Source organism: Haematobia irritans, chromosome 3, assembly GCF_050003625.1.
Source record: "Haematobia irritans isolate KBUSLIRL chromosome 3, ASM5000362v1, whole genome shotgun sequence".
Taxonomy (NCBI): domain Eukaryota; kingdom Metazoa; phylum Arthropoda; class Insecta; order Diptera; family Muscidae; genus Haematobia; species Haematobia irritans.
Window position 1 is genome coordinate 180290647 of NC_134399.1, and position 24284 is coordinate 180314930.

The window sequence follows — 24284 nt, forward strand, 5'->3', positions numbered from 1 at the left end:
AACATTTTTTAATAGCCACACACAACAAATTTTTTTTCAGATTCAATCACCAAATTAATTGATCCAATTAATTTTTTAACTGAAATGTCTTCAATCACGAAAATGATAGTATCAATCACAATTTTAATTGGGCATAGAAAAAAAACTTAATTAAAAAATTAATTGATTTTTTTCAGCAAATTTCAATTAAAAATTTAATTGATGTTGATTGCAAAACTCAATTAATTTATTAATTAAAAAAGGTAACTATTTTTAATTACTTTCTGAATTGGCTTAGAGTTTTTATTTGGATTAAAAAATGGTTGTTTGGAATACATTTTTAATTAAAAATGATACCATGTTCCACAGTGTGGCGCAGGGTATAATTAGGGAAAAAAAATAGCACTTTTTTTAACTGAATTAGTCTTTCGAATTTGATTAAAAAGTTAATTGTATCAATTATTTTTTTAATTAAAAATTTTAAAATTTTCAATCATTGACTTAATTAACTTAATGTTTCTATCATGATAAAAAAGTAAATTGTATCAATTAATTTATTAATTGAAAAAGTGTTCATTATAAATTAACTTTTTAATTGGAAATATTTTGGTAATATTTTTTTCTGTGCATTTACCAGAACTATTCGAGGGCGAAATTTAGTACTTATTGAACCACCCTTGTAGAAGGATATCCAACAAATATAATTAATTCTTCAGTAGAATAATCTCGAATTCACCAAAACATACATACACACACATACATCTATGAAATTATTGAAAGGAGAACATTTATGAAAATTTCTAGTTAGTTACATACACGATGAGCTAAGGGTATTGATAATGGATTCTACTCAATAAGCACAAAATTTTATAAGTTTCAGTGACGAGGTCGCTAGTATTGCAGTGGCAGCGTTTAACAAAAAGAACGCGCGTTTAAGTTCTTCGTATGAATTTCAAACAGTAGAATACTTTTGAATGCTTGTTTATCTAGTCATGAGAGGGTTGTTGTAAAATTATGCGAATGAGAGAATAAGAATGTATAGTCTCACTACAGTTGGGTGTGTGTGTTTATGTGTGGGTGTGTCTGTACTGCATTTGATATCAACTATAGTTACAATGTTAACTATTTGTTCCAGGAGCATTATCTGAAGTAGCCACCCAATAATACTTCATACTCAAACACACCCACTATACTATATTCAGCCACCCAACCTTTCTCTCTCTCGCTCAACCACCTAGCAAGCAGATTCAAGTTGTTACATTTCTGCTTACATGAGTGTTCATGTACTTTTCATAAACATCGAAGGATGCATTCAAACATCGTGTGTGTATGGGTGTGTGTGTGTGTGTGCAGTAAATCCATGGTCCATGGTTGCCATTGAGTGCATGATGTATGTGGCCATGTATATGCATTGATCTATGCATTGGACTAATGAATCCACTGGGAGATTTTCTGCATCCGAGAACAACATTTTAAATTGTTTGTAATTTACTTCGTTATTGTTGGCAAGTTGTAGATAAAATATGAGCTTTGTGCTTCTTGGCTATATGTACTCCAAACTCTACTAAAGATTTGTAAAGGGGGTAATGTGCATGATATGCATATTGTAATCGATTGAAGTACATCAAAATACATAGGAGTATAATATTACGCTTGAGTCTATTACGTCGAATAATAATAAAGTAGTAAGAGGTCGGAAAAATATACATGGACACATGTGGTGTTCTTACAATTTTGAGAGGAAGTTTGAAATTTTTGAAAGATTTTTGAAGAATGCATTAAGCGTTTATGACGTATATGTGGACTTTTGGATGTTGTATCCTCTTTAAATGTCTATATGCGAAGGATATTTATTTTCAATGGTATTCTTCCTAATACATGGCAATAGCTTGGTAACTTGTATGAAATAATTGTGCTGTCTTAAGATAGAATGGGATATGGGTTTTATTAAAAAAATGCACAAGTTTTTAAGTGACAAAACACACAGCTCTGGTTCTGACTCGACGGAACTGATGTTTATATTTTAATATAACATGAATATGAAAGAGGTACCAAATGTCACGCAGGTGTAACACGGCACTTCCTTTATCAACCCTATTGGAACAAATGGACATTTGTTCTTGTTATCGCATTGAAAAAATACATTTTTTACCTAATATGAAAGATTGTGAAACTTCACAATGTACACAATACTAAGGACAAATTTCTTTAAAATGAAGACATTTTAGTTAAAAGAAAATTTATATTTTTTTACCAAATATGAAAGACTGTGAAACTTCACAATTTACACAATACTAAGGACAAATTTCTTTAAAATGAAGACATTTTAGTTAAAAGAAAATTTATATTCTTTGCATAAAAACATTTACTTTTTTTAAATTTAGAACGCGTATCTTTCAAATTTGCGTCTCCTCGTTAAAGTTGTACATCTTTGAAGTAAGGAAAATATTCCATGGTTTAAAGAAATCATCTTCAAGTTAACTGAGATATTGAATCGTTTTTATCTTTAATCAAAAACTTAAAAATTATGCTAATACTTATATTGAGAATTTTGTATCTTTGGTTTAAAGTTTTTGTGAAACCTATTTTGCTTTGCAGTTTCTCTTATAATTTGAATTTTCAAACTCACACTAGACCTAGATTTAACTATAGGTACACAGAAAAAAATTTCACGAAAATTTCTCCAATTAAAATTTTAATTGAGTTTTAAAAAATATTCAATTAAAAATTTAATTGATTCAACAATTTTTTTAATTGAAACAAAAATCAATCACAAAAATTAATAGTATCAATTAATTTTTTAATTGAATTTAATTTAATTGGATCAATTAATTTCGTGATTGAACCAGAAAATTTTTTTTTGTGTAACTATGGGTAAGTACAGAAGCAACCCACAATCGAATTACTTGGGCTACGGTAACACTTACCGATGGCAAGGTAGCTTAAAACTTCTTAACACCGTCTTCTCAATTGTAAGTTAGTCCATAGGTGTTTAATTAAACAAAACAGGTCGATTAAATACGTAAATAATTCAGTTTGACAAAAGTTTCTATAGAAATAAAATTTTTAAAAAATTTTCCATAGATATACAATTTTGACAAAATTTTCTATAGCAATACAATTTTCACAAAATTTTCTATAGAAATATAATTTTGACAAAATTTTCTATAGAAATAAAATCCATTGAAGGACTAGGGAATTCTTCCCACTAAAATATGAGTCAAATTATTAATTTTTGTACCCAAAAGAATAGCAACAACTGAATTCCAATTACATCCAACAACAACAATGCAGCAATTTTAAATTAAACCAAACGAAGTTTCAACAACCCACAAAACTGCGAAGAAAGCAACTACAGTGATTGATGGCAATAACAATGATGTGTAGTCTGAGTAAGATTTTCCACTTCCACAAAAGTTGAATGTACCACAAGTAATCATAAGTTTTGTTGTGTATAGTAATAAAATTTGTACAAAATTTTCTATAGAAATACAATTTTGGTAGATTATTTTTGGGGATCGGCTATATATAACTATTGACCGATATGGACCAATTTTGGCATGGTTGTTAGCGGCCATATACTAGCGCAATATACCAAATTTCACCACGCACCAAATTTCAACCGGGTCGGATGATGTTTGCTCCTCCAATTGCTCCGGAGGTCAAATCTGGGGGATCGGTTTAAATGGGGCCTATATATAATTATGGACCGATGTGAACCAATTTTTGCATAGTTGTTAGAGACCATATACTAACACCACGTACCAAATTTCAACCGGATCGGGTGAATTTTGCTCTTCCAAGGGGCTCCGGAGGTCAAATCTCTGGATCGGTTTATATGGGGGCTATATATAATTATTGACCGACTTCGACCAATTTGTGCATAATTGTTAGAGACCCTATACTTACACCATGTACCAAATTTCCGCCGGATCGGATGAAATTTGCTTCTTTTAGAGGCTTTGCAAGCCAAATCTGGGGATCGGTTTACGTGGGGGCTATATATAATTATGGACCGATGTGGACCCATTTTTGCATGGTTGTTAGAGACCATATACTAACAGGTTGGCTGATAAGTCCCCGGTCTAACAAAGAAAAACACATTTTTGTCAAAATTTGTTTTTATTATTCAACATATTTCCCTTCAAGTGCGATACAACGATTATAACGACCTTCCAATTTTTTGATACCATTTTGGTAGAACTCCTTCGGTTTTGTCTCAAAATAGGCCTCAGTTTCGGCGATCACCTCTTCATTGCAGCCAAATTTTTTCCCTGTGTTCAATATTGTTACTGGATTGTACATAATATATTTGTGATTAAGAATAACAAATATATGAAGAAAGAATGAGACTACGGAGTTGTAGTTGTTTAAGTGAAATTGAAGAGACCAAATTTATAGATCAAAATTTTATAGAAATATTTCGAAAATGAGACATTCGAAATATTCGTGAAATGGAGCAGACTTATAATTTGCCTTTTGAATGAAAGACGTGGAGGTATGAGTTCACAATTTATATATTCATTGAGTGTGTTTGTTGGTACATTAGAGACTTCGTACTTACATATTATGAGATCAATGGTGAGCTGGTGAAGGAAATCGACCTCTATGTTGGGTGTGATGATGAAAAAGAGCGCGAGTCAACTTCGTTAACGCACCAAGAAGACTCGGTCTCAGCCCATCATCCCCCCAACAACAGTGTAATTTGCTTCATTGCCACATTTACGCAAAAATAATGGGATATTACATGGTTGAAATTCATACAACTTATTACTAAACATAGCTCAATATAATTCAGGAAAAATTCAAAATAATTAATTTAAAAAATAGGAGAAACCGCTTTAAACATCCTGCCTCCCTTGGCCTAAAAGGGCAAAATTACAAAAATCGTTGAAGTTGGGATAGTGCTCGCAATGCGACTTCCAAACACCGTTGTGGATTCTCGGAGGATATATTAGCTTTAACCTCTGGTCGTCGTGTAGTTTCGGTTGGATTTGACCTATTCAATTCAGGAATACGCGCTTTGGGACGCCCCACCTGCCGCTGTCGATTAGCACTTCTAACTGGATTACTTCGTGTGGTTCGAGGATAAATTCTTCGTTGAAGTGGCTCATGGAGCAAGGTATGATGTTCTTTTCCACATCGTTGACAGACATCTGGTGAGTTACACTGTATTGTTTTATGTGATCTGGCCAAGCAGTTAACGCAATATTCATGACGAACAACAGCACGACGACGATCTGTGATGGACATGTTCAAAAATTTCCTGCAATATCTAAGAGAGTGATATTTTTTACAAACCAGGCACTGGTTGAATTTTGAATTTCTGCGATCCCTGGAGAAGAAAAAGATGGTTTGTTTGGTAGTGAATTTTGTATTTGTATTGTATAGCTTAGGGTCAAAGGGGGGCAAAAAGTTAAAAAAAAAAAAACATTTTTATTTTTAGGGGTTGTTTGGTAAAACGCAAAGTTTAGCTATAGCCCTCGTTACCGTCCCATTTTTAGTTCTCACATCTGCTACACGCACAAGGCCGTCAGAACCAGGATACAGTTTTTTAATGCGACCCAAACGCCATTCACATGGTGGTAAGGAATCATCATGAATGATCACTAGTTGCCCCACACTTAAATTTTTTTCTTGTTGTTGCCATTTATATCTATTCTGCAGTTCTTTAATATACTCATCTTTCCACCTACGAGCGAATTGATGTTGAATTGATTTGAGTTTATCCCATTTGTCTGCGAGAGGAAGAGAATCATCAGAGACTTCTGGCATTGCCATAAGAGGGGCACCACGCAAAAAGTGTCCTGGAGTTAAAGCTAACAACTCCAAGGGGTCGTCGGTCATTGGCGAGAGAGGGCGAGAATTTAATACAGCTTCTATTCGCACTAATAGGGTGCAAAACTCTTCGAACGTGTATTTTGTATTTTGGGCAATTTTTCGAAAGTGCATTTTAAAGGATTTAACACCAGCCTCCCAAATACCTCCCATGTGTGGTGCATTGGGTGGTATGAATGACCAGTGAAACCCGTGGGCAGTGTATTTTTCTACAATATCCTTGGCAGAGTTTTTAAGAAATAGAAGATATTCATTATGAAACGCACGATCAGCTCCGATAAAATTAGTGCCATTATCGGACATGAGTTTCTGAGGAAGTCCCCGTCTACCTACAAATCTTACGAAGGCAGCTCGAAATGAAGAGGTTGTCAGGTCAGAACAAAGTTCAAGATGTATGGATTTGGTCGAAAAGCAAATAAAAATGCATACGTAGCCCTTCACGTAGGTAGCTTGACGAAGACGAGAAACTTTTATCTGAAAGGGTCCAGCAAAATCTAAACCCGCTACAGTAAATGGGAGCGAGAATTTACTTCGTTCCTGAGGCAATGCAGCCATGAGTTGAGATTGGAGACGCTGCTTGTATACTACGCATGTCTTACAATGAAGTATGCACTTTTTTATTGCCGAACGAAGTCTAGAAACATAGTATTCACTGCGAATTGTTCGAATCATCAGATTATTTTCGGCGTGCACCAGAAGTGTATGAGTGAATTGAATCAATAACGAACAATACTTAGATTTCACGGGTAAAATTATTGGGTGGCGTTCGTTGTAAGGAAGATCTGCATTTGAGATTCTTCCGGATGTGCGTAACACGCCATTTTTGTCTATAAATGGATTAAGAGTATATAGCGGGCTCTTTTTACTGATAGACTTTGATGCCATCAGCAAATTGTACTCATTGCCATAGTACTGTTTCTGTGACAACATAATGAGGAGATTTTTAGCATAAATGAACTCAAAATGAGATATGACATCAGGGAACAGAGGATTTGTGTTAAGCCTTTTCTTACTCACTCGATAATAGAAACGTAAGACATAGCATATAACCCGGATTCCCCGATCCCATCTAGAAAATCGTTCTAAAGGATCAAAGGCTTCAAGAGTAGTGTGAAATGAAATAATTTTCCTTTTCTCCGGAGGGTCGCCCATAGTCGCTAATGATTTCGGCCATTCCTCCGGGGGCAGTACAAGCCAGGTTGGTCCATTCCACCACAGAGAATTAGAAGCAAGTTCTTCAGTGTTGCATCCCCGGGAGCCTAAGTCAGCTGGGTTATCAGCAGACCTTATATGACGCCACTGCACATTGCCAACATTTCGTATTATTTCCGCTGTCCTATTTGCAATGTAAGTCTTCCACGTAGTTGGTGATTTCTCTAACCACCCAATGACAATCGATGAATCACACCACAGGTGTAATTCATACTTTTGAATGGGAAGATGTGAAGTAATTTTTTTTACTAACCTTGAAAGTAGAACAGCGCCGCAGAGTTCGAGCCTAGGTAAAGTGATCGGTTCTAGGGGGGCAACTTTGGTCTTAGACACCAATAAATTCGATTTAACGGATTCGCAGTTTTGGACTCGCAAATATATAACCGCACAATAAGCCTTCTCGGAGGCGTCACAAAATCCGTGTATCTGAGTTGGGAAAAAGGGAGCAAATTCTACCCATCGAGGTATTTGAATGGTGGGAATGAGATGAATGTCTTCTACTAGCTGATTCCATCTGAGCAATGTATGCGGTTTGAGGCATTCGTCCCATTTCGTTCCTTCCAACCAGAGTTGTTGAAGGAGAATTTTCGAGCGAATAATGATAGGGGAAATCCACCCAGCCGGATCGAAAATCCTTGAAACAATAGAGAGAATCTTTCTTTTCGTTACCCTATCTCGTTCTTCAATGGGTTGCACCGTATATGAAAAACAGTCCGAAAGAGCATTCCACTGTACACCAAGTGTCTTCGTGGAGCTCGTTTCGGCGAACCTAAGAAAATCGCAATCTAAAAGAGCCTCTTTGGGAACAGTGTCAATAATCTGTTTACTGTTGGATGATATTTTGCGCAAACGAAATCCCGCAGAGTCGAGAACGGTAACTAGTTGTGTTAGGACATCATTCGCATATTCTACGTCATGAGCTCCTGATAAAATATCGTCCACATATGTCTCATTTCGTAAAATATGGGCTGCAAGAGGGAACGTCTTCTCAGAATCCTTGGCCAATTGAAGTAGAGTACGTATTGCCAAGTAAGGCGCACAGTTCACCCCGAAAGTGACTGTTTTTAACGCAAAATCTTGAATAGGATCGCAAGGGTTAGGTCGAAATACAATTCTTTGAAATTGGATGTCTTCTTCGTGCACTAAAATTTGGCGATACATTTTCTCTATATCGCCACTGAAAACGTATCGATATAATCGCCAATTAAGAATAAGAGTCATAAGGTCAAGTTGAAGAGTTGGGCCAACAAATAAGATATCGTTCAGCGAATTGCCCGAGTTACTTTTCCGAGACGCATTAAAGACCACCCTTACCTTAGTACTTCGGCTATCGGGTTTTAAAACGGAATGATGGGGCATATAAAACGAGCGGAAGGAGTCGCGATATAATATTTCATGTGATGTCGTGGGTCCCATATGCCCCAAAGTAATATATTCTGAGAGTACATCTTGATATGTTTCAGCAAGAGTGGGATTCCTTTTGAGAGAAGTCTCCATTCTTATGTATTGTATAAGAGCGTGTGATCTAGAAGAGCCTAAAGGAATATCGTGCGGAAAACCTGGCTTAAAAGGAAGCCTTACGACGTATCTACCTTCTCTATTTCTAAAAGTTGTTCCTTCATAGAGTCTTTCGCAATACTCATCGTCCTTTGAAGGCGGCATTCTATTTGGAATCTCCTCTTGCTCCCAAAATTGTCTCAATTGAGAACCAATAATGTCATCGGTAACTTCCGTCGTTCCTAGAGAAAATGTTGAGAATGAGTGGCTTGCAACAGGACCACTTATTACCCAACCAAATATCGTTGCCTGGGCCAGTAATGAGTCGTTTATTCTACGAACCCCATTTAGTAAAATTGATGGTATCGAATCGCTACCAATTAGTAGGTCTACAGGTCCAGGGGCATAAAACTCAGGATCAGCAAGATCAAAATCTTTCAGATCCTCGAGAAAAGCCTCTGGCTTCGAAATTTGAAAATTTGGCAGGAGGCGCGTAATTTTTGGGACAACTATTGCTTTTACTTTCAAATCTGTTGAATGGTTCTTTGAAAAAAGTGTGAGAGAACAAATATAGTTAGCATTGGCCACTATTTCACCTCCCATACCATGAATTTGAAAATTCTTGTGCTCGACTGGTAACATTAATCGCTGCTGAAGGCGTTTGGATATAAATGATCGCTCAGAGCCTTGATCAAGAAAGGCTCTGGCAGTGAATATATCTCCTTGTTGCTTAATATTAACAACAGCAGTTGGCAATAAAGTGTTACCGTTAGAACCAGAGAGTATATTGTTGTTAAATTGCATAGATGTCTGCATGTTGACATTAGTATGATGAGCCTGGGACGGCTCCTGACTCGTTTCACGACAATCCCTGTATTGGCTGTCATTATTTCGTTGAGCAGAGTTCGTTTGAGATAAAATAGGTTTACTTTTATCAAAATGTAGAAGAGAGTGGTGGTTTTTGTTGCAAATGCCACACGTAAATTTGCTCGTACAGTCTTTTCGAATATGGGTATAAGAAAGGCAATTTAAACACACTTTATTACTTGAGACGAACGCGCTTCTTGATTGGGGATCAAGTCTTTTGAATTCCGGGCAGAATTTCAAAGCATGGTTCGAATTACAAATTTTGCATGGAAATATCGTGACCTTATCGTTTCTCGTTGGATTTATACTCTGCTCAATGTTGGGTGCCTCTAAGACAATTGACCTGGTATCCTGAATACTATTTAAACGTTCCACTACCTCATACCTATTTGAAAGGAACATATCCATCTGTTGCCAGGTTGGCAGATCCTTATGGGACTTTAAGGATTGTTCCCACAGCGAGAGTGTCTCATGAGGCAGCCTGGTGGAACAAAGGTATATGAGAATTGGGTCCCAGTCTATTGTTGATATATTCTGGGCCCTAAGAGCTGATATACAGTCATTAACAGTACTCTGTAAGTGTTGTAGGGATTCACAGCTTTCAGAAGTTATAATAGGTAAATTCAAGAGAATTTTTAATTGGTTGTCTACCAGAATTCTCTTATTCTCATACCTCGCGCGCAAAGCTTCCCAAGCCAAAGAAAAATTCTCACCGCACAGCTTGTATTTTCGTATGATCTCACCTGCCTGACCACGGCACTTAAGTCGTAAGTGATACAGTTTCTGTACGGGCGGTAGCCTGGGATGGTCTACATATACGGCAGAGAACATGTCTCTGAAGGCCGGCCATTCCTCATATCCGCCATAAAATAATTCCGTGTCACACGGCGGGACGGTGATTGACATATCTACCGGTGGTATTTCATTAGAAGATATGGAGGTTCTTTGATTCAAGGGAGTGACAAATGTTCTTTGCAAATCTAGCATGGAGGCTTTGCATTCATGATAACATTTCGTGCATGTTCCGAACTTGCCCCTTGCCGATTCCCGTGACTTGGAATCAAGATCAGGACTGTTAACAAACACTTCCTTATAAGACTTTTTTACATCGGACCACCGTTGGTTCAAATCACCTAGTTTGACTTCCAGAATGGAGTCCGTAATATCCCTCTTTGACAAATTGCTAAATTCGGAGCAAAAGATTACCAAGTCATCGGAATAAAATGTAAATTCCTCCATAATGGAATGAATATAAAATGAATTTTCCTTCACGTGCAAAGTAATATTATAAATATTGTATATATTATAGATACAATATACTACAATTCACAAATCACTGAATTCAATGAGTAGCATCAGTACTTTCGAAATAACTCAGGTCGCTTAATTTCTTAGTTTTCACGTTTATTTAAAAGTTGAACTTGTATATCATATCATTAGTTACTGTTGCAGGTATATGAATTTCTGTAGCATAATATTAGGGATATGTATTTAACATAGATTAATATAAATTTAGATAAATATATGATACGGAAATCTGCAGTTTTGAAAACGAATAGTTATTTGATAAGGCGAATTCACAGAGTAAATAATATCCGCAACAATTTCGCTCGAATCTCGAACTACATTTTCATACAAAGCTTATTCGTTTACAAATTGGTGTGTAACTAGTCACTGAACCGAAATTATCTTCAAAAGCTTTTCCTACCGTAAATGGTCTTCAAGAAACACCATTAAGTTGTGCAGCATACTTTCAGACTTAATAACTAATTGGTCTGTTCTTTGCTTATCGTAAATTTGCAATTGATTTTGATAAGATTGACTGTTACGGGATGTAATTTAATGCAAATTATAATTTTACAACTCGAAACGTGAATGATTCGAAATTGGTTATTTTATATTAAACATAGATAAATATAAATATAGATAATTGTTTTCTATATGATATGGACCTCTGCAGTTTTGAAAACTAGTATTTATCTGATAAGGCGAATTCACAACAATTTCGCTCGAACCTCGGAGTACGTTTTCATGCAAAGCTTATTCCTTCACAATTGGTTGTGTAACTCGCCACGAAACCGAAATTATCGTCAAAGGGTTTTCTTATCGTGAATGACTTTCAAGAAAACACCATTAAGTTGTACAGCATACTTTCAGGCTCATTAAATAATTGGTTTCTGCTTTGCTTAGATCGTAAATTTGCAATTTTGCTAAGTTTGATAAGTTTGTGATTGCTATGAATCAACGATATAATGTTCTGTAATGGGATGGGATTTAATGCAAAATATAATTTACAACTCGAAATGTGAATGATTCGAACTTGATTATTTCATCTAACAAATGTGCAAATAAATTGTTTCCATACAATGGTATTTAGTATAAAAAAGATGAATTTTCTATTATTGTGATTATCCGTCTACGTAGTTTGATAGTGATGGTGGTAAACAAAATTATGGGTAATTATTGTGCAGCGAATGAATTGGGTGTTAGGCTTACTTTTGCATAAGTAATCTATTCATTTAGTTTTAAATTTGCTTAGATCGCAAATTTTGAATATGGGTATATAAGAGTGTGATTGGGATAAATAGAGATGTTACGTTTTGTTATGGGGTGTGATTTAATACAATGTTTGGTCTGCAAATCGTATTTTGAATGATTTAGAACTGGTTGTCTTTGGTAGAAACGATGCAAATAAAAATGTTTTTATGCAATGGTATTTAGATATGGATATTCCCTTATTGTGATTTACCATCTATGTGACTTGATGGTAATTGGATCAAATATAAACAATGAAATGTTTCATGACACTGAATGAATAAAGAGTATGACTTACATTTGAAATCCAAGGGAAACCAATGATGAGTGATGATAGAAGCAGTTTTTATGAAATGTATGTTAGTGGTTTTGACTTCGTTTTTATTCAGATAGACGGCGATTTTGACCCAGTTTTTAATTTTTTTTTGCATCCGTGTGGTGTTCAAGTGTTTAATGTGAACTTTGGTGACAACTCGTGTACCTGAGGTTGCAGCCGTGTGTATTTGACGATTGTCGTAGGGGATCTCTTCCAGAAAGTTTACGAATTATGCTCCATTACAAGCTGTGTACTTACAACGCAGTAGTCATTGGTGGAATTGGCGTTCTACAAGTAATGTAAAAGTTTGTTAAATTATTTGATATGTGAGATCCTAACCAAAAACACAATTTTGTGTGGCAAATCTAGAAATGTTACCTATGGTCTCCATAAACCTGTGATTGACTTAACCATGTGTCTTATGACCTTTTTGTTGATCTGTACTTGTGACCAATATAAAGTACCGTTGGCCACACGTGTTCTGGAATGGTCATGTATTTTCCAAGTGGCGGTCTTTATGGATTTCGTATTCTATTGTTTTCCGTATTACTATTTTTGATGCAGGTTTGCAGTATGCTAAATGCTGTCAGGAGATAAGTATATCCTGTATTGTTTTTGCACCAGTTAATTATCCAAATTAATGAAGCATGAAATGTTTTTGCTTAACTTGTCAATATTATTTCTGCTTTGTTGAAAAATCGTATTTAGCGAGCTGTCAAATTAAATAGGGTTGTCGTGATATTAGAAATATTTATTTTAGAGGGCAAACCATTTAGCTGTGTTCAATAAAAGTTCGAAGGACCATGTTCAATATTGTTACTGGATTGTACATAATATATTTGTGATTAAGAATAACAAATATATGAAGAAAGAATGAGACTACGGAGTTGTAGTTGTTTAAGTGAAATTGAAGAGACCAAATTTATAGATCAAAATTTTATAGAAATATTTCGAAAATGAGACATTCGAAATATTCGTGAAATGGAGCAGACTTATAATTTGCCTTTTGAATGAAAGACGTGGAGGTATGAGTTCACAATTTATATATTCATTGAGTGTGTTTGTTGGTACATTAGAGACTTCGTACTTACATATTATGAGATCAATGGTGAGCTGGTGAAGGAAATCGACCTCTATGTTGGGTGTGATGATGAAAAAGAGCGCCAGTCAACTTCGTTAACGCACCAAGAAGACTCGGTCTCAGCCCATCATCCCCCCAACAACAGTGTAATTTGCTTCATTGCCACATTTACGCAAAAATAATGGGATATTACATGGTTGAAATTCATACAACTTATTACTAAACATAGCTCAATATAATTCAGGAAAAATTCAAAATAATTAATTTAAAAAATAGGAGAAACCGCTTTAAACACCCTGCGAGCATCCTTTTGAGGTCTGAGAACAAGAAAAAGTTGCTGGGGCCCAGATCTGGAGAATACGGTGTGTGGGGAAGCAATTCGAAGCCCAATTCATGAATTTTTGCCATCGTTCTCAATGACTTGTTGCACGGTGCGTTGTCTTGGTGGAACAACACTTTTTTCTTCTTCATATGGAGTCATTTTGCTGCGATTTCGACCTTCAAATGCTCCAATAACGCCATATAATAGTCACGGTTGATGGTTTTTCCCTTCTCAAGATAATCGATAAAAATTATTCCATGCGCATCCCAAAAAAACAGAGGCCATTACTTTGCCAGCGGACTTTTGAGTCCCATTTTGCACAGGGCTTCCGCATATCCAAATATTGATGAATGATATGACCAACACGTTCCTTTGATATCTTTAAGGCCTCTGCTATCTCGATCAACTTCATTTTACGGTCATTCAAAATAATTTTGTGGATTTTTTTTATGTTTTCGTCGGTAACCACCTCTTTCGGGCGTTCACTGCGTTCACCGTCCTCCGTGCTCATTTCACGACGCTTGAATTTTGCATACCAATCAATTATTGTTAATTTCCCTGGGGCAGAGTCCGGAAACTCATTATACAGCCAAGTTTTTGCTTCCACCGTATTTTTTCCCTTCAGAAAACAGTATTTTATCAAAACACGAAATTCCTTGTTTTTTCCATTTTTTTTTACAATAACAAAAGTTGCTTCACAAAAGACGCTCTATCTCACAAACTAATTGACTTACAGACGTCAAGTTTTGGCACGAATCATTTGAAGGTTGGTACTATATAAAAATAATATGCATTTAATACTAGCGATGCCATTTATGTGTCAGACCGGGGACTTATCACCCAACCTGTTAACACCATGTACCAAATTTCAGCCGGATCAGATGAAATTTGCTTCTTTTAGAGGCTTTGCAAGCCAAATCTGGGGATCGGTTTATATGGTGGCTATACGTAAAAGTAGACCGATCTGGCCCATTTTCAATACCATCCGACCTACGCCAATAACAACTACTTGTGCCAAGTTTCAAGTCGATAGCTTGTTTCGTTCGGAAGTTTGCGTGATTTCAACAGACGGATGGACGGACGGACATGCTTAGATCGACTGAGAATTTCACCACGACTCAGAATATATATACTTTATGGGGTCTAAGAGCAATATTTCGATGTGTTACAAACGGAATGACAAAGTTAATATACTCACATAGGATGGTGGGGAGTATAAAAATAGGGGCTATATTTCGGTTGCCTTTTATATTTCGGGATTAGAGGCCAAAAACAAATACTAGTAATCGAAAATCGCTTTATTTTTTTTTTTTTTTCAAAATATTCCCTATTAAGATATGTACACTTTTTCATGAGTTTGAACTAATTGTCGAAGACATGTATTCTGAATGCAACAACCGCATCTTCAGGTGTCGAAAAACGTTGACTTCTCTGTTTTTTTACATACGGGAAAAAAATTGAAGTCATTCAGAACAAAATATTCTTTGTTATATATGCTGAATAATATTTGAGCTAAGATATATAATGAGATTTTGATACATTCGCTTCTAAATAAAGAAGGTGAGAAAATTTAAAATATAATCCACATAACTGTTTATGGATTTTATTTAATTTTTTGTTTATTTTATAGTTCAAATTAATAACGAATAGCATACCTCTTCCCAGAAGTTCTCCTACTTGTGATGATCCAACATTATTATTCGAATCATATATTTATTCTCTCTTCAACTTCAACTTCAAATTTTAAATCGAATATCGTACAGATGACAAAATAAAATATATATCAAACTATGACGCTTCTTTTTTCAAATCATCCACTTGAATATCTGAAGTCATTCACCTTGGGTTATTTCATTGCCAGTCAATGGCAATAGCAATTTCTCATATATAGAGATATGTTTTTTTTGTTCTTTCCACCCATAACATGTTACTGTCTGCTGACTGTTGACAGGTTATATTGAATTAAGCGAAGCTGAAATAATCTCCTTTAGGTTGGCTAAGGCATGATTTCCTCTAGACAAATTCAAAATTGCAAAAGATGAAAACTATACAAAAGAAAAACTGCAAAACTGATATGAAAAATGCCAAGTAAGCAAGTCTAACTGGTTGGAAAGGTAGGCGGGAAAAGACAGCAAAAGCATAACATCATTCGCCAACACTTTTTTTGTTCACTACAATCTTTAGGTTTAAACTTCGTCAGCCTTCCAGATAAGTCTTGGAATAAACAATAGTCAGTCAGAGTCATGTGCGAAGTTCAAACAGGAGGTGGCTGGCGTAAAAAGTCATGACTTGAAGATACAAAAACAAGAAAAGCGGAAGCTGTCTAAGTCAAAGGGAAAAAGGGATAAGCAAAATATAGCTGCTATCATTTAATGTCAATACAATCCTTCGAAGAGAGAGAAAGAAAAAAAATAAAGCATTTCCATGTTTCCTCGTTTACCTCGTTTATGCTCTATTTAAGTTTCGAAAAGAATGATTGTGCAACATTCAAGAAAACCCGACACCCAAACGCGAATGAATGCCATACCACACAGTGAAGAGCGATATCATTCATTGGTTTGAACAAATAGCCTTAAGAATATGGACGATTTTTTTCCCTCGTATAGTGGAAAATAAACCACCAGTATTCAGATACGCTGAAAGATGCGAAAATGTATTGGATCAAAGTCAAAGAAATTCTTTTCTCTACGAACAAACAATTCCATGAAAAGTGAAAGATATAAAGAATCGAGTCGAGTGTTTACAGAAATCCATATTAAAGAACATGAAAGAGGGAGAACAAAATAAAATGTGAAAAGCCATTTCCTTTTTTAATAGAGTAGGTCGAACGAGATATACAGTTTGATGCATACATTATTAATAGACATTTTTAAAGGCTACATTTTTCAGAAAATAAAAATATTTCCAAACTGGTGAGAAGCCAATGGTTTCGGATTTCCAGATCTTTTCAACACATTAGCAACATCGATTGGAGTGTTATGGAAAAATTAAATTTTGGATTCCAAACTGGTGAGAAGACTGCAGCCACCGTGGTGCAATGGTTAGCACGCCCGCCTTGCATACACAAGGTCGTGGGTTCGAACCGAGAATCCACCAAACACCAAAAAGTTTTTCAGCGGTGGATTATCCCACCTCAGTAATGCTGGTGACATTTCTGAGTGTTTCAAAGCTTCTCTAAGTGGTTTCACTGCAATGTGGAACGCCGTTCAGACTTGTCATTGAGCTTAACATAGAATCGGGCAGCACTCAGTGATAAGAGAGAAGTTCACCACTGTGGACTGAATAGTCTAAGTGAGCCTGAAAAATCGTGCTACCACTATACCTAACCTAGCCAGCTCCATTTATTCGTCAACGTAGTTTCACTGCAATTTGGAAAGCCGTTAGGACTCGGCTACAAAAAAAGGGAGGTCCCTTGCCATTGAACTTAACATAGAATGGGGCAGCACTCAGTGATAAGAGAGAAGTTCACCACTGTGGTATCACAATGGACTGAATAGTCTAAATGAGCCTGAAAGATCGGACTGACACTATACCTAACCTAGCCGGCTCAATTTATTCGTCAACATACGGATTTAAATAGATACATAAACAAATATTCAAAAGCGCAACATCTGAAAAAGGAAAAAAATACAAATATTTCTACTTTATTCCTTGGGCTGATATTACTCCACTCTGAACCTGTTTCGAAAACAATTTATGACATGTCAGACCGAAAACTTTTAGAATTCTTAGATGTCAAAATGCCACGAATAGGGTTTGCGACTCTAGTCCAAGTTGTAGACGTTCTACTTACTTCACTTGTAAGCAGAAAGTTTCAGATAAGTTTTTACGAAAAGTTGTTTAAGTGCAAGAACGAATATGTTTCGCTTAATGTTCCGTACAATGTTGCCCATTGTCTTTCACTGGCTGTTTACGGTAGTTAACATACCAGTATCTATATATGGATGCTACGTCTGGAATCCTACACACAAACTGAAGAGAATAAACAGGACGGCTTTTATTTATATGACTGATGTAATGAGAACGACGGCCACCGCACCTTTGGAAGTAATTATGGGAATCTCCCCACATGATCTGCATATCAGGAAAACAGCTGAGGTGATATCCATGAGACTGAAGAGCCTAGACTCGGACTCTGAGCATGTCCGTCCGTCCGTCTGTTGAAATCACGCTAACTTCCGAACGAAACAAGCTATCGACTTGAAACTTGGCACAAGTAGTTGTTATTGATGTAGGTCGGATGGTATTGCAAATGGGCCATATCGGTCCACTTTTACGCATAGCCCCCATATAAACGGACCTCCAAATTTGGCTTGCGAGGCCTCTAAGAGAAACAAATTTCATCCGATCCGGCTGAAATTTGGTACATGTTGTAGAGACCATTTGCATGGTCTCTAACAACCATGCAAAAATTGGTTCACATCGGTCCATAATTATATATAGCCCCCATATAAACCGATCCCCCGATTTGGCTTGCGGAGCCTCTAAGAAAAGCAAATTTCATCCGATCCGGCTGAAATTTGGTACATGGTGTTAGTATACGGTCTCTAACAACCATGCAAAAATTGGTCCACATCGGACCAGTATTATATATAGCCCCCATATAAACCGATCCCCCGAATTGGCTTGCTGAGCCTCTAAGAGAAGAAAATTTCATCCGATCCGGCTGAAGTTTGGTACATGGTGTTAGTATATGGTCTCTAACAACCATGCAAAAATTGGTCCACATCGGACCATTATTATATATAGCCCCCATATAAACCGATCCCCCGAATTGGCTTGCGACGACTCTAAGAGAAGCAAATTTCATCCGATCCGGCTGAAATTTGGTACATGGTGTTAGTATATGGTCTCTAACAACCATGCAAAAATTGGTTCACATCGGTACATAATTATATATAGCCCCCATATAAACCGATCCCCCGATTTGGCTTGCTGAGCCTCTAAGAGAAGAAAATTTCATCCGATCCGGCTGAAGTTTGGTACATGGTGTTAGTATATGGTCTCTAATAACCATACAAAAATTTGTCCACATGATTCATAATTATATATAGCCCCCATATAAACCGATCACCAGATTTGACCTCCGTAGCCTCTTGGAAGACCAAAATTCATCTGATTCAGTTGAAATTTGGTACGTGGTGTTAATATATGGCCTCAAACTCCCGTGCAAAAATTGGTCGAAATCGGTCCATAATTATATACAGGCCCCATATAAACCGATCCCCAGATTTGACTTCCAGAGCCCCTTGGAAGAGCAAAATTCTTCCCATTCGGTTGAAATTTGGTACGTGATGTTAGTATGTGGTATCCAACAACCATGCAGGAATTGGTTCCTATCAGCCCATAATTATATATAGCTCCCATACAATCCCGAGATTTGGTTTTGGAGCCTCTTGGAGGAGCAAATTTCATCCGAGTGAGTTGAAATTTTGTACATTGTGCTAGTAAATATATGGTCGTTAACAACCATGCCTAACTAGGTCCATATCGGTCCATATCACACAAAAATTGGTCCATATCAAGTTCATAATTGTAAATAGCCCCCATATAAGCGACCCCCATATTTCAATTCTGGCTCTCTACGTACCGTGCAAAAAGTTCATATCGATTCGTAATTCTTTGTAGACTTAACTATACATAATTTTTTTGTCTAATATATACCACGTATGGACTAACTCACAATTTAGAAAACGATGTTAAGAAGTTTTAAGATACCACAACCCAAGTATTTCGATTGGGGATGACAGTCTTTCGTAGAAGTTTCTACGCAATCCATGGGTACATAAGATTCGGCCTGGCCGAACTTACGGACGTATATACTTGTTTTATTTTTTTACAAATGCTTAAAGTTATAGTGAAACATTTAAAATTTTGACACTCGTAAAATCGGACATCTCTCTAAAGCGAAAAGTTTTCCAAAATTTTATTCCTCAAAAATATGCATAAAAGCTTAGGCGGCCGTTGATGTATACTTCTGAGAGAGTTTACAGTAAATTTCTCCCCTTTTCTGGAAAGCAATCATATGAAATATCATGTGCATTTGCTCCTCATGATATTCTCAGATAGTTCCGTTGTACTAAAGAAAAGACACATATACCCATATGACTTCCTCTCTTTTGAAATGCACGAAAAGGCTTGCTCATGCCAGAGTCAATCTTTGTCAAATAATTTTTCGCCTTTATATCATGTCAATATCGCCATGAGTAAATATACACGCTGTACACAAAAAATCTCAAAATGTCCTTCAATCCTCCTGACAATCAAATAGTCAGGAGGATTGAAGGACATTTTGAGATTTTTCTCATCCTTGGCGATATCATTCTTCTCTTTTAGGGGAAACATACGACAAGTCAAGGATTATGGCCAACTAAGAGGATTCGGTAAATGCAATTAAATGAAGAAAACTTTAGAACCCAAAAGTGAACGAAAAAAAAAAACGAAATGGAATTTACACCCAACAGGTTTTTCTCTATTTTTTGTTAGGTAGGTGTAGGATACCCTTAAGCCCTGGAAAGTTTATTATGGTCAAAAATATAAAAATGACATAAAACATAATGGAGCAGTTTTCATAATGCTGACTGGCTTGTTGTATGGCACAAGCCAGGAAATAGCCACAATAACAAAAGATTTTGGTGGAACGTTAATCTATGGCATGGACAACCAGAACCACCGCCATTGCTGGGACCATGACAAATTGTCGAGACAATGAAATTCACCGTCAAGATAAAAACAATTCGTAAAGAGCTTAAATAAATTGGTTGGAACACCATACCACGATGATAATGATGCTGAAGCTGAAGCTTTTCTGGTGATGAAGCAAAGTAAATTTGATAAGAACAAATGTTAAAAAACCCAAAGATCGTGAAGTAGGAGATGGATGTTTGAAATTTTCGGCACTATGCATAGTGCCGATAAGACAGCTTCCCTCCTAGAAAAGTTTCAATTAAATTGTGTCAATATTTCGCTCCTTGGCAAGTTTGTTTTGTGACATTGATTTGATAATATTTTATTTTCCTTAATAATATTTTTTTGAAGATACTAAGAAGAAAATGTTATTATATTTGGAAGCCAATTAAATGTAATGGAAAATAAAATTAAAGCGAGAGAAGGGGGGATGGTTTGTATCAATCTAAAAACCAGTAAGTAGAAGAAAGTGTCTTCATTATTATTTATAATTCCTCCACGATATTAATTTAAATAATCACTTTCAACGCAAACATGATTCAAGAACACAATGTTATTATTTTTTATATGGGGTATATGTAATATTTCTCGGAAATTATGTATCTCATTTCGGCAAGTATTTTATGTATGGCGAGAAAACAAAACTTTTGCGGTAAAATAGTCCATGCTCCCCATCCAAAAATAAAATTTTGCTCTTGAAGCATGTTTGAGGTAATCATACTCCTTCTCTGCGTGCATGCATGTTTGAGGCTATAACCAAAAATATGTCTTTCTAATACTAAACAAGTAAGGAAAGTCTAAAGTCGGGCGGGGCCGACTATATTATACCCTGCACCACTTAGTAGATCTAAATTTTCGATACCGTATCACATTCGTCAAACGTGTTGGGGGCTATATATAAAGGTTTGTCGCAAATACATACATTTGAATATCACTCGATCTGGACAGAATTTGATAGACTTCTACAAAATCTATAGACTCAAAATTTATGTCGGCTAATGCACTAGGGTGGAACACAATGTTAGCAAAAAAGTATGGGAAACATTTAAATCTGAAGCAATTTTAAGGAAACTTCGCAAAAGTTTATTTCTGATTTATCACTCGATACATATTAGAAATTTATATTAGAAATTTAGGAAAATTAGAGTCATTTTTAGAACTTTTCGACTAAGCAGTGGCGATTTAACAAGGAAAATGTGGGTATTTTGAGCATTTTTGTCGAAATCAGAAAAACATATATATGGGAGCTATATCTAAATCTGAACCGATGTCAACCAAATTTGGCACGCATAGCTACAATGCTAATTCTACTCCCTGTGCAAAATTTCAACTAGATCGGAGTTAAAAATTGGCCTCTGTGGTCATATGAGTGTAAATCGGGCGAAAGCTATATATGGGAGATATATCTAAATCTGATCCGATTTCAACCAAATTTGACACGCATAGTTACAATGCTAACTCTACTCCCTATGCAAAATTTTATCTAAATCGGATCAAAAAATTGGCCTATGTGGTCATATGAGTGTAAGTCGGCCGAAAGCTATATATGGGAGATATATCTAAATCTGAACCGATTTCAACCAAATTTGGCACGCATAGCTACAATGCTAATTCTACTCCCTGTGCAAAATTTCAACTAGATCGGAGTTAAAAATTGGCCTCTGTGGTCATATGAGTGTAAATCGGGCGAAATCTATATATGGGAGATATATCTAAATCTGAACCGATTTCACCCAAATTTGACACGCATAGCTACAATGCTAACTCTACTACCTATGCAAAATTTCAACGAAATCGGAGCAAAAATTGGCCTCTGTGGGCAATTGAGTGTAAATCGGGCGAAAGCTATATATGGGAGCTATATCTAAATCTGAACCCATTTGGCTGATATGTTGCAAGTTTTTCGAGACTCATAAAATATTCGGATGTACGGAATTTGAGGAAGATCGGTTGATATACACGCCAATTATGACCAGATCGGTGAAAAATATATATGGCAGCTATATCTAAATCTGAACCGATTTTTTCCAAAATCAATAGTGATCGTCTTGGAGCCGAAACAGGATCCTATACCAAATTTTAGGACAATCGGACTAAAACTGCGAGCTGTACTTTGCACACAAAAATACATCAACAGACAAACAGACGGACATCGCTGGTTGGTCTTTTTAGTATACGGATCGACCAGATCGGTGAAAAATATATATGGCAGCTATATATAAATCTGAACCGATTTTTTCCAAAATCAATAGGGATCGTCTTTGAGCCGAAACAGGACCCAATACCAAATTTTAGGACAATCGGACTAAAACTGCGAGCTGTACTTTGCACACAAAAATACACCAACAGACAAACAGACGGACAGACGGACATCGCTAAATCGACTCAGAATTTAATTTTAAGCCGATCCGTATACTAAAAGGTTGGTCTATGATTACTCCTTCTTGGCGTTACATACAAATGCACAAACTTATTACACCCTGTACCACAGTAGTGGTGAAGGGTATAAATATACGATTAGAGAATCAGCTCATCCACTCTACCACAACGGATCAAAAATCAAAAGCGTTTTTGGCATAATGCTATTGTATTTTATTCTGAGTCGATCTAAGCATGTCCGTCCGTCCGTCCGTCTGTTGAAATCACGCTAACTTCCGAACGAAACAAGCTAACGACTTGAAACTTGGCATAAGTAGTTGTTATTGATGTAGGTCAATTATGTTATTGGTGTAGGCTTGCGGAGCCTCTAACAGAAGCATATTTCATCCGATCCGGCTGAAATTTGGAACATGGTGTTAGTATATGATCTCTAACAACCGAGCCAGAATTGATCCATATCTGTCCATAATTATATGTAGCCCCCATATAAACCGTTTTCCAGATTTGACCTCCGGAGCCTCTTGAAGGAGCAAAATTCATCCGGTTCAAATGTGGAACGTGGTGTTAGTATATGGTCTCTAACATCCATGCAAAAATTGGTCCACATCGGTTCATAATTATATATAGGCCCCATATAAACCGATCCCCAGATTTGGCTTGCGGAGCCCCTAAGAGAAGTATATTTCATCCGATCCGGTTGAAATTTGGAACATGGTGTTAGTATATGGTCTCTAACAGCCGTGCCAGAATTGATCCATATCGGTCCATAATTATATATAGCCCCCATATAAACCGTTTTCCAGATTTGACCTCCGGAGCCTCTTGAAGGAGCAAAATTCATCCGATCCGGTTCAAATATGGAACGTGGTGTTAGTATATGGTCTCTAATATCCATGCAAAAATTGGTCCACATCGGTTCATAATTATATATAGGCCCCATATAAACCGATCCCCAGATTTGGCTTGCGGAGCCCCTAAGAGAAGCATATTTCATCCGATCCGGTTGAAATTTGGAACATGGTGTTAGTATATGATCTCTAACAACCGTGTCAGAATTGGTCCATATCGGTCCATAATTATATGTAGCCCCATATAAACCGTTCTCAAGATTTGACCTTCCGAGCCTCTTGGAGGAGCAAAATTCATCCGATCCGGATCAAATTCATAATCGTGGTTGCCACTCGAGTCAAAAATAATCTACCAAAATGTTGTCAAAATTTTATTTCGTTGTTGTTGTTTTTGATTTCAGCTTAAAAGCATGCATTGACTAAACTACAAGTGTAGCTTAACCAACAGAGGAAAAGAATGTTTGTCAAATTTATTTGGGCAAAGCCCTATAGACTGCAAGATGGTTGGATGGACGCACGTTTCGGAATTACCACATTCCTCATCAGCATCCTCTACTTCCAGCAAAACTATCAACCAATTATCAGAATAAATTCAGGCAGTTCATTAAACCCAACAACGAACCACACTTGTACCTTCTGAAAAAAGGTTTTGCATGATAGCCGGCTTATTTCTTTTATTTCTATAAAAAATTTTGTCAAAATTTTATTTCTATCGAAAATTTT

At 36.4% G+C, this 24284-nt stretch overlaps 1 long non-coding RNA gene across 1 annotated transcript; it reads right to left on the bottom strand.

The window, feature by feature from the left end:
* Positions 1 to 4478: 4478 nt before the first annotated feature.
* On the bottom strand, positions 4479 to 13436 carry LOC142229675 (uncharacterized). Its single transcript, XR_012720458.1, has 4 exons — positions 13336 to 13436; positions 12623 to 12956; positions 12227 to 12532; positions 4479 to 5314 (listed from the first exon to the last, which is right to left on the bottom strand). It is a non-coding gene; the product is annotated as an uncharacterized LOC142229675 (long non-coding RNA).
* Between the last annotated feature and the right edge of the window lie 10848 nt (positions 13437 to 24284).